The following is an 8,423-nucleotide window of genomic DNA, read 5'->3' on the forward strand; positions in this document are numbered from 1 at the left end:
TCGGGGGGCGGGGCCGGGCGGGGAGGGGCCGGGCCAGGCCAGGCCGCTTTGGTGGCCCGGGAGGGGCGGAGGGATCAGTGGCTGGGATGTGTTTGGCCCCAGCAGCCGCGCTCCCTGGGGAGAGAGGGACCCAGGGAGGGAGGGGGGAGGCGCGGCGGGCGCCAAAGGAGAGGTCAAGGAGGCCAAAGGCCAAAGGCCAAAGGCCAAAAGCAAAAAAGCCTACAGCACCCGGTATTCCCAGGCGGTCTCCCATCCAAGTACTAACCAGGCCCGACCCTGCTTAGCTTCCGAGATCAGACGAGATCGGGCGCGTTCAGGGTGGTCTGGCCGTAGACGCCGGCGGCTGCCGCTGGGCGCCTCAAGAGCCTGCTGCACGCGTCCCAGGCCCAGCGGGTGCCGCGCTTCACCCGTGCACGCACCTGTCTGTCTGCCTGCCTGCCTGCCTGCCTGCCTGCCGCCGCCCTCCGCCGCGGGCCCCGGGCGGGTGGCGGAGGCCGCGCAAGAGGACCCTGGCAAGGCGCTGTGGCGCAAGCCCCGGCGTTCTCCGATCCCGGGACTCTTGCAGGCCGCTCCCGGCTTGGCCCCACGCCCGCCTCCGCTTCCATCCGGCACGGCACCGCACCGCACCTCACCGCACTAGGTCGGGCTACTCACTGGCAAGAGGGTGGAAGCGAGCGTGGGGCATCCGGCCGGCCGTGCCTTCCGGGGCCCGCCCCGCCGGGGTGTCCGCGCCTCCTCCCCAGCCCCAGGGCGAGCGCAGCCAGACACCCGGCCTTCCCGTCCCGTCTGCCCCACCTGATGCAAACCCACCCCGGAGGCCCCAGCGCCCCCAGTGAACATCACCAGCCCGAGCCCGCTGCCCTAGCTGGGCCTCGCGAATTGCCTGGGCCCTGCCCGGGGATGGGGGCTCGAGGGAGGGGAGAGGTCCAGGACCCAGGGAGCCCAGGCGTGTGGCGGAGTCGGAGTGTGGGGTCTCGCTGCCCCACCCGCCCGCCTGCCCTCCCGCCCGCTCCTGGGTTCTGGTATCCACCCACCCAGCCCCCACCCTCCAGTCCCCAGGCGCCAGGCCCCGGTCCCGCCCTCACCGCACGCCCCCCCCCCACCCCCCACCCTCCGTGCGGGTGCCGGTGTGGGTGGTGTGTCAGGCAAGGTGCAAAGCTGGGGCGTGGCTTCCAGCCGGTGCAGTGGGATCTGGCCGGGTGCGGGGAGCGGGGAGCGGGGAGCGGGCCCCTCGTGAAGTGCCGTGGGGTGTGCGGGCTCGGGGGGCGGGGCCGGGCGGGGAGGGGCCGGGCCAGGCCAGGCCGCTTTGGTGGCCCGGGAGGGGCGGAGGGATCAGTGGCTGGGATGTGTTTGGCCCCAGCAGCCGCGCTCCCTGGGGAGAGAGGGACCCAGGGAGGGAGGGGGGAGGCGCGGCGGGCGCCAAAGGAGAGGTCAAGGAGGCCAAAGGCCAAAGGCCAAAGGCCAAAAGCAAAAAAGCCTACAGCACCCGGTATTCCCAGGCGGTCTCCCATCCAAGTACTAACCAGGCCCGACCCTGCTTAGCTTCCGAGATCAGACGAGATCGGGCGCGTTCAGGGTGGTATGGCCGTAGACGCCGGCGGCTGCCGCTGGGCGCCTCAAGAGCCTGCTGCACGCGTCCCAGGCCCAGCGGGTGCCGCGCTTCACCCGTGCACGCACCTGTCTGCCTGCCTGCCTGCCTGCCTGCCTGCCGCCGCCCTCCGCCGCGGGCCCCGGGCGGGTGGCGGAGGCCGCGCAAGAGGACCCTGGCAAGGCGCTGTGGCGCAAGCCCCGGCGTTCTCCGATCACGGGACTCTTGCAGGCCGCTCCCGGCTTGGCCCCACGCCCGCCTCCGCTTCCATCCGGCACGGCACCGCACCGCACCTCACCGCACTAGGTCGGGCTACTCACTGGCAAGAGGGTGGAAGCGAGCGTGGGGCATCCGGCCGGCCGTGCCTTCCGGGGCCCGCCCCGCCGGGGTGTCCGCGCCTCCTCCCCAGCCCCAGGGCGAGCGCAGCCAGACACCCGGCCTTCCCGTCCCGTCTGCCCCACCTGATGCAAACCCACCCCGGAGGCCCCAGCGCCCCCAGTGAACATCACCAGCCCGAGCCCGCTGCCCTAGCTGGGCCTCGCGAATTGCCTGGGCCCTGCCCGGGGATGGGGGCTCGAGGGAGGGGAGAGGTCCAGGACCCAGGGAGCCCAGGCGTGTGGCGGAGTCGGAGTGTGGGGTCTCGCTGCCCCACCCGCCCGCCTGCCCTCCCGCCCGCTCCTGGGTTCTGGTATCCACCCACCCAGCCCCCACCCTCCAGTCCCCAGGCGCCAGGCCCCGGTCCCGCCCTCACCGCACGCCCCCCCCCCCACCCCCCACCCTCCGTGCGGGTGCCGGTGTGGGTGGTGTGTCAGGCAAGGTGCAAAGCTGGGGCGTGGCTTCCAGCCGGTGCAGTGGGATCTGGCCGGGTGCGGGGAGCGGGGAGCGGGGAGCGGGCCCCTCGTGAAGTGCCGTGGGGTGTGCGGGCTCGGGGGGCGGGGCCGGGCGGGGAGGGGCCGGGCCAGGCCAGGCCGCTTTGGTGGCCCGGGAGGGGCGGAGGGATCAGTGGCTGGGATGTGTTTGGCCCCAGCAGCCGCGCTCCCTGGGGAGAGAGGGACCCAGGGAGGGAGGGGGGAGGCGCGGCGGGCGCCAAAGGAGAGGTCAAGGAGGCCAAAGGCCAAAGGCCAAAGGCCAAAAGCAAAAAAGCCTACAGCACCCGGTATTCCCAGGCGGTCTCCCATCCAAGTACTAACCAGGCCCGACCCTGCTTAGCTTCCGAGATCAGACGAGATCGGGCGCGTTCAGGGTGGTCTGGCCGTAGACGCCGGCGGCTGCCGCTGGGCGCCTCAAGAGCCTGCTGCACGCGTCCCAGGCCCAGCGGGTGCCGCGCTTCACCCGTGCACGCACCTGTCTGTCTGCCTGCCTGCCTGCCTGCCTGCCTGCCGCCGCCCTCCGCCGCGGGCCCCGGGCGGGTGGCGGAGGCCGCGCAAGAGGACCCTGGCAAGGCGCTGTGGCGCAAGCCCCGGCGTTCTCCGATCCCGGGACTCTTGCAGGCCGCTCCCGGCTTGGCCCCACGCCCGCCTCCGCTTCCATCCGGCACGGCACCGCACCGCACCTCACCGCACTAGGTCGGGCTACTCACTGGCAAGAGGGTGGAAGCGAGCGTGGGGCATCCGGCCGGCCGTGCCTTCCGGGGCCCGCCCCGCCGGGGTGTCCGCGCCTCCTCCCCAGCCCCAGGGCGAGCGCAGCCAGCCACCCGGCCTTCCCGTCCCGTCTGCCCCACCTGATGCAAACCCACCCGGGAGGCCCCAGCGCCCCCAGTGAACATCACCAGCCCGAGCCCGCTGCCCTAGCTGGGCCTCGCGAATTGCCTGGGCCCTGCCCGGGGATGGGGGCTCAAGGGAGGGGAGAGGTCCAGGACCCAGGGAGCCCAGGCGTGTGGCGGAGTCGGAGTGTGGGGTCTCGCTGCCCCACCCGCCCGCCTGCCCGCCCGCCCGCTCCTGGGTTCTGGTATCCACCCACCCAGCCCCCACCCTCCAGTCCCCAGGCGCCAGGCCCCGGTCCCGCCCTCACCGCACGCCCCCCCCCCACCCCCCACCCTCCGTGCGGGTGCCGGTGTGGGTGGTGTGTCAGGCAAGGTGCAAAGCTGGGGCGTGGCTTCCAGCCGGTGCAGTGGGATCTGGCCGGGTGCGGGGAGCGGGGAGCGGGGAGCGGGCCCCTCGTGAAGTGCCGTGGGGTGTGCGGGCTCGGGGGGGCGGGGCCGGGCGGGGAGGGGCCGGGCCAGGCCAGGCCGCTTTGGTGGCCCGGGAGGGGCGGAGGGATCAGTGGCTGGGATGTGTTTGGCCCCAGCAGCCGCGCTCCCTGGGGAGAGAGGGACCCAGGGAGGGAGGGGGGAGGCGCGGCGGGCGCCAAAGGAGAGGTCAAGGAGGCCAAAGGCCAAAGGCCAAAGGCCAAAAGCAAAAAAGCCTACAGCACCCGGTATTCCCAGGCGGTCTCCCATCCAAGTACTAACCAGGCCCGACCCTGCTTAGCTTCCGAGATCAGACGAGATCGGGCGCGTTCAGGGTGGTATGGCCGTAGACGCCGGCGGCTGCCGCTGGGCGCCTCAAGAGCCTGCTGCACGCGTCCCAGGCCCAGCGGGTGCCGCGCTTCACCCGTGCACGCACCTGTCTGTCTGCCTGCCTGCCTGCCTGCCTGCCTGCCTGCCGCCGCCCTCCGCCGCGGGCCCCGGGCGGGTGGCGGAGGCCGCGCAAGAGGACCCTGGCAAGGCGCTGTGGCGCAAGCCCCGGCGTTCTCCGATCCCGGGACTCTTGCAGGCCGCTCCCGGCTTGGCCCCACGCCCGCCTCCGCTTCCATCCGGCACGGCACCGCACCGCACCTCACCGCACTAGGTCGGGCTACTCACTGGCAAGAGGGTGGAAGCGAGCGTGGGGCATCCGGCCGGCCGTGCCTTCCGGGGCCCGCCCCGCCGGGGTGTCTGCGCCTCCTCCCCAGCCCCAGGGCGAGCGCAGCCAGACACCCGGCCTTCCCGTCCCGTCTGCCCCACCTGATGCAAACCCACCCCGGAGGCCCAAGCGCCCCCAGTGAACATCACCAGCCCGAGCCCGCTGCCCTAGCTGGGCCTCGCGAATTGCCTGGGCCCTGCCCGGGGATGGGGGCTCGAGGGAGGGGAGAGGTCCAGGACCCAGGGAGCCCAGGCGTGTGGCGGAGTCGGAGTGTGGGGTCTCGCTGCCCCACCCGCCCGCCTGCCCTCCCGCCCGCTCCTGGGTTCTGGTATCCACCCACCCAGCCCCCACCCTCCAGTCCCCAGGCGCCAGGCCCCGGTCCCGCCCTCACCGCACGCCCCCCCCCCCCCAACCCCCACCCTCCGTGCGGGTGCCGGTGTGGATGGTGTGTCAGGCAAGGTGCAAAGCTGGGGCGTGGCTTCCAGCCGGTGCAGTGGGATCTGGCCGGGTGCGGGGAGCGGGGAGCGGGGAGCGGGCCCCTCGTGAAGTGCCGTGGGGTGTGCGGGCTCGGGGGGCGGGGCCGGGCGGGGAGGGGCCGGGCCAGGCCAGGCCGCTTTGGTGGCCCGGGAGGGGCGGAGGGATCAGTGGCTGGGATGTGTTTGGCCCCAGCAGCCGCGCTCCCTGGGGAGAGAGGGACCCAGGGAGGGAGGGGGGAGGCGCGGCGGGCGCCAAAGGAGAGGTCAAGGAGGCCAAAGGCCAAAGGCCAAAGGCCAAAAGCAAAAAAGCCTACAGCACCCGGTATTCCCAGGCGGTCTCCCATCCAAGTACTAACCAGGCCCGACCCTGCTTAGCTTCCGAGATCAGACGAGATCGGGCGCGTTCAGGGTGGTATGGCCGTAGACGCCGGCGGCTGCCGCTGGGCGCCTCAAGAGCCTGCTGCACGCGTCCCAGGCCCAGCGGGTGCCGCGCTTCACCCGTGCACGCACCTGTCTGTCTGCCTGCCTGCCTGCCTGCCTGCCTGCCGCCGCCCTCCGCCGCGGGCCCCGGGCGGGTGGCGGAGGCCGCGCAAGAGGACCCTGGCAAGGCGCTGTGGCGCAAGCCCCGGCGTTCTCCGATCCCGGGACTCTTGCAGGCCGCTCCCGGCTTGGCCCCACGCCCGCCTCCGCTTCCATCCGGCACGGCACCGCACCGCACCTCACCGCACTAGGTCGGGCTACTCACTGGCAAGAGGGTGGAAGCGAGCGTGGGGCATCCGGCCGGCCGTGCCTTCCGGGGCCCGCCCCGCCGGGGTGTCCGCGCCTCCTCCCCAGCCCCGGGGCGAGCGCAGCCAGCCACCCGGCCTTCCCGTCCCGTCTGCCCCACCTGATGCAAACCCACCCCGGAGGCCCCAGCGCCCCCAGTGAACATCACCAGCCCGAGCCCGCTGCCCTAGCTGGGCCTCGCGAATTGCCTGGGCCCTGCCCGGGGATGGGGGCTCGAGGGAGGGGAGAGGTCCAGGACCCAGGGAGCCCAGGCGTGTGGCGGAGTCGGAGTGTGGGGTCTCGCTGCCCCACCCGCCCGCCTGCCCTCCCGCCCGCTCCTGGGTTCTGGTATCCACCCACCCAGCCCCCACCCTCCAGTCCCCAGGCGCCAGGCCCCGGTCCCGCCCTCACCGCACGCCCCCCCCCCACCCCCCACCCTCCGTGCGGGTGCCGGTGTGGGTGGTGTGTCAGGCAAGGTGCAAAGCTGGGGCGTGGCTTCCAGCCGGTGCAGTGGGATCTGGCCGGGTGCGGGGAGCGGGGAGCGGGGAGCGGGCCCCTCGTGAAGTGCCGTGGGGTGTGCGGGCTCGGGGGGCGGGGCCGGGCGGGGAGGGGCCGGGCCAGGCCAGGCCGCTTTGGTGGCCCGGGAGGGGCGGAGGGATCAGTGGCTGGGATGTGTTTGGCCCCAGCAGCCGCGCTCCCTGGGGAGAGAGGGACCCAGGGAGGGAGGGGGGAGGCGCGGCGGGCGCCAAAGGAGAGGTCAAGGAGGCCAAAGGCCAAAGGCCAAAGGCCAAAGGCCAAAAGCAAAAAAGCCTACAGCACCCGGTATTCCCAGGCGGTCTCCCATCCAAGTACTAACCAGGCCCGACCCTGCTTAGCTTCCGAGATCAGACGAGATCGGGCGCGTTCAGGGTGGTCTGGCCGTAGACGCCGGCGGCTGCCGCTGGGCGCCTCAAGAGCCTGCTGCACGCGTCCCAGGCCCAGCGGGTGCCGCGCTTCACCCGTGCACGCACCTGTCTGTCTGCCTGCCTGCCTGCCTGCCTGCCGCCGCCCTCCGCCGCGGGCCCCGGGCGGGTGGCGGAGGCCGCGCAAGAGGACCCTGGCAAGGCGCTGTGGCGCAAGCCCCGGCGTTCTCCGATCCCGGGACTCTTGCAGGCCGCTCCCGGCTTGGCCCCACGCCCGCCTCCGCTTCCATCCGGCACGGCACCGCACCGCACCTCACCGCACTAGGTCGGGCTACTCACTGGCAAGAGGGTGGAAGCGAGCGTGGGGCATCCGGCCGGCCGTGCCTTCCGGGGCCCGCCCCGCCGGGGTGTCCGCGCCTCCTCCCCAGCCCCAGGGCGAGCGCAGCCAGCCACCCGGCCTTCCCGTCCCGTCTGCCCCACCTGATGCAAACCCACCCGGGAGGCCCCAGCGCCCCCAGTGAACATCACCAGCCCGAGCCCGCTGCCCTAGCTGGGCCTCGCGAATTGCCTGGGCCCTGCCCGGGGATGGGGGCTCAAGGGAGGGGAGAGGTCCAGGACCCAGGGAGCCCAGGCGTGTGGCAGAGTCGGAGTGTGGGGTCTCGCTGCCCCACCCGCCCGCCTGCCCTCCCGCCCGCTCCTGGGTTCTGGTATCCACCCACCCAGCCCCCACCCTCCAGTCCCCAGGCGCCAGGCCCCGGTCCCGCCCTCACCGCACGCCCCCCCCCCCACCCCCCACCCTCCGTGCGGGTGCCGGTGTGGGTGGTGTGTCAGGCAAGGTGCAAAGCTGGGGCGTGGCTTCCAGCCGGTGCAGTGGGATCTGGCCGGGTGCGGGGAGCGGGGAGCGGGGAGCGGGCCCCTCGTGAAGTGCCGTGGGGTTTGCGGGCTCGGGGGGGCGGGGCCGGGCGGGGAGGGGCCGGGCCAGGCCAGGCCGCTTTGGTGGCCCGGGAGGGGCGGAGGGATCAGTGGCTGGGATGTGTTTGGCCCCAGCAGCCGCGCTCCCTGGGGAGAGAGGGACCCAGGGAGGGAGGGGGGAGGCGCGGCGGGCGCCAAAGGAGAGGTCAAGGAGGCCAAAGGCCAAAGGCCAAAGGCCAAAAGCAAAAAAGCCTACAGCACCCGGTATTCCCAGGCGGTCTCCCATCCAAGTACTAACCAGGCCCGACCCTGCTTAGCTTCCGAGATCAGACGAGATCGGGCGCGTTCAGGGTGGTATGGCCGTAGACGCCGGCGGCTGCCGCTGGGCGCCTCAAGAGCCTGCTGCACGCGTCCCAGGCCCAGCGGGTGCCGCGCTTCACCCGTGCACGCACCTGTCTGTCTGCCTGCCTGCCTGCCTGCCTGCCTGCCGCCGCCCTCCGCCGCGGGCCCCGGGCGGGTGGCGGAGGCCGCGCAAGAGGACCCTGGCAAGGCGCTGTGGCGCAAGCCCCGGCGTTCTCCGATCCCGGGACTCTTGCAGGCCGCTCCCGGCTTGGCCCCACGCCCGCCTCCGCTTCCATCCGGCACGGCACCGCACCGCACCTCACCGCACTAGGTCGGGCTACTCACTGGCAAGAGGGTGGAAGCGAGCGTGGGGCATCCGGCCGGCCGTGCCTTCCGGGGCCCGCCCCGCCGGGGTGTCCGCGCCTCCTCCCCAGCCCCAGGGCGAGCGCAGCCAGCCACCCGGCCTTCCCGTCCCGTCTGCCCCACCTGATGCAAATCCACCCGGGAGGCCCCAGCGCCCCCAGTGAACATCACCAGCCCGAGCCCGCTGCCCTAG

At 73.5% G+C, this 8,423-nt stretch overlaps 7 non-coding genes across 7 annotated transcripts; all 7 read right to left on the reverse strand.

Annotated features, from left to right (window-relative positions):
• Positions 1-216: 216 nt before the first annotated feature.
• Positions 217-335, reverse strand: LOC128772614 (5S ribosomal RNA). Its single transcript, XR_008416787.1, has one exon. It is a non-coding gene; the product is annotated as a 5S ribosomal RNA (ribosomal RNA).
• A 1,139-nt stretch (positions 336-1,474) lies between these two features.
• On the reverse strand, positions 1,475-1,593 carry LOC128772627 (5S ribosomal RNA). The gene has a single exon (XR_008416800.1). It is a non-coding gene; the product is annotated as a 5S ribosomal RNA (ribosomal RNA).
• A 1,136-nt stretch (positions 1,594-2,729) lies between these two features.
• Positions 2,730-2,848, reverse strand: LOC128772616 (5S ribosomal RNA). The gene has a single exon (XR_008416789.1). It is a non-coding gene; the product is annotated as a 5S ribosomal RNA (ribosomal RNA).
• Positions 2,849-3,988: 1,140 nt separating this feature from the next.
• Positions 3,989-4,107, reverse strand: LOC128772632 (5S ribosomal RNA). The gene has a single exon (XR_008416801.1). It is a non-coding gene; the product is annotated as a 5S ribosomal RNA (ribosomal RNA).
• A 1,146-nt stretch (positions 4,108-5,253) lies between these two features.
• On the reverse strand, positions 5,254-5,372 carry LOC128772633 (5S ribosomal RNA). Its single transcript, XR_008416802.1, has one exon. It is a non-coding gene; the product is annotated as a 5S ribosomal RNA (ribosomal RNA).
• Positions 5,373-6,518: 1,146 nt separating this feature from the next.
• On the reverse strand, positions 6,519-6,637 carry LOC128772617 (5S ribosomal RNA). Its single transcript, XR_008416790.1, has one exon. It is a non-coding gene; the product is annotated as a 5S ribosomal RNA (ribosomal RNA).
• A 1,137-nt stretch (positions 6,638-7,774) lies between these two features.
• LOC128772540 (5S ribosomal RNA) lies at positions 7,775-7,893 on the reverse strand. The gene has a single exon (XR_008416724.1). It is a non-coding gene; the product is annotated as a 5S ribosomal RNA (ribosomal RNA).
• Positions 7,894-8,423: the final 530 nt, after the last annotated feature.

The sequence above is a fragment of the Panthera pardus genome, unplaced genomic scaffold (genome assembly GCF_024362965.1).
Source record: "Panthera pardus isolate Hobbes unplaced genomic scaffold, ASM2436296v1 HiC_scaffold_22, whole genome shotgun sequence".
NCBI lineage: Eukaryota > Metazoa > Chordata > Mammalia > Carnivora > Felidae > Panthera > Panthera pardus.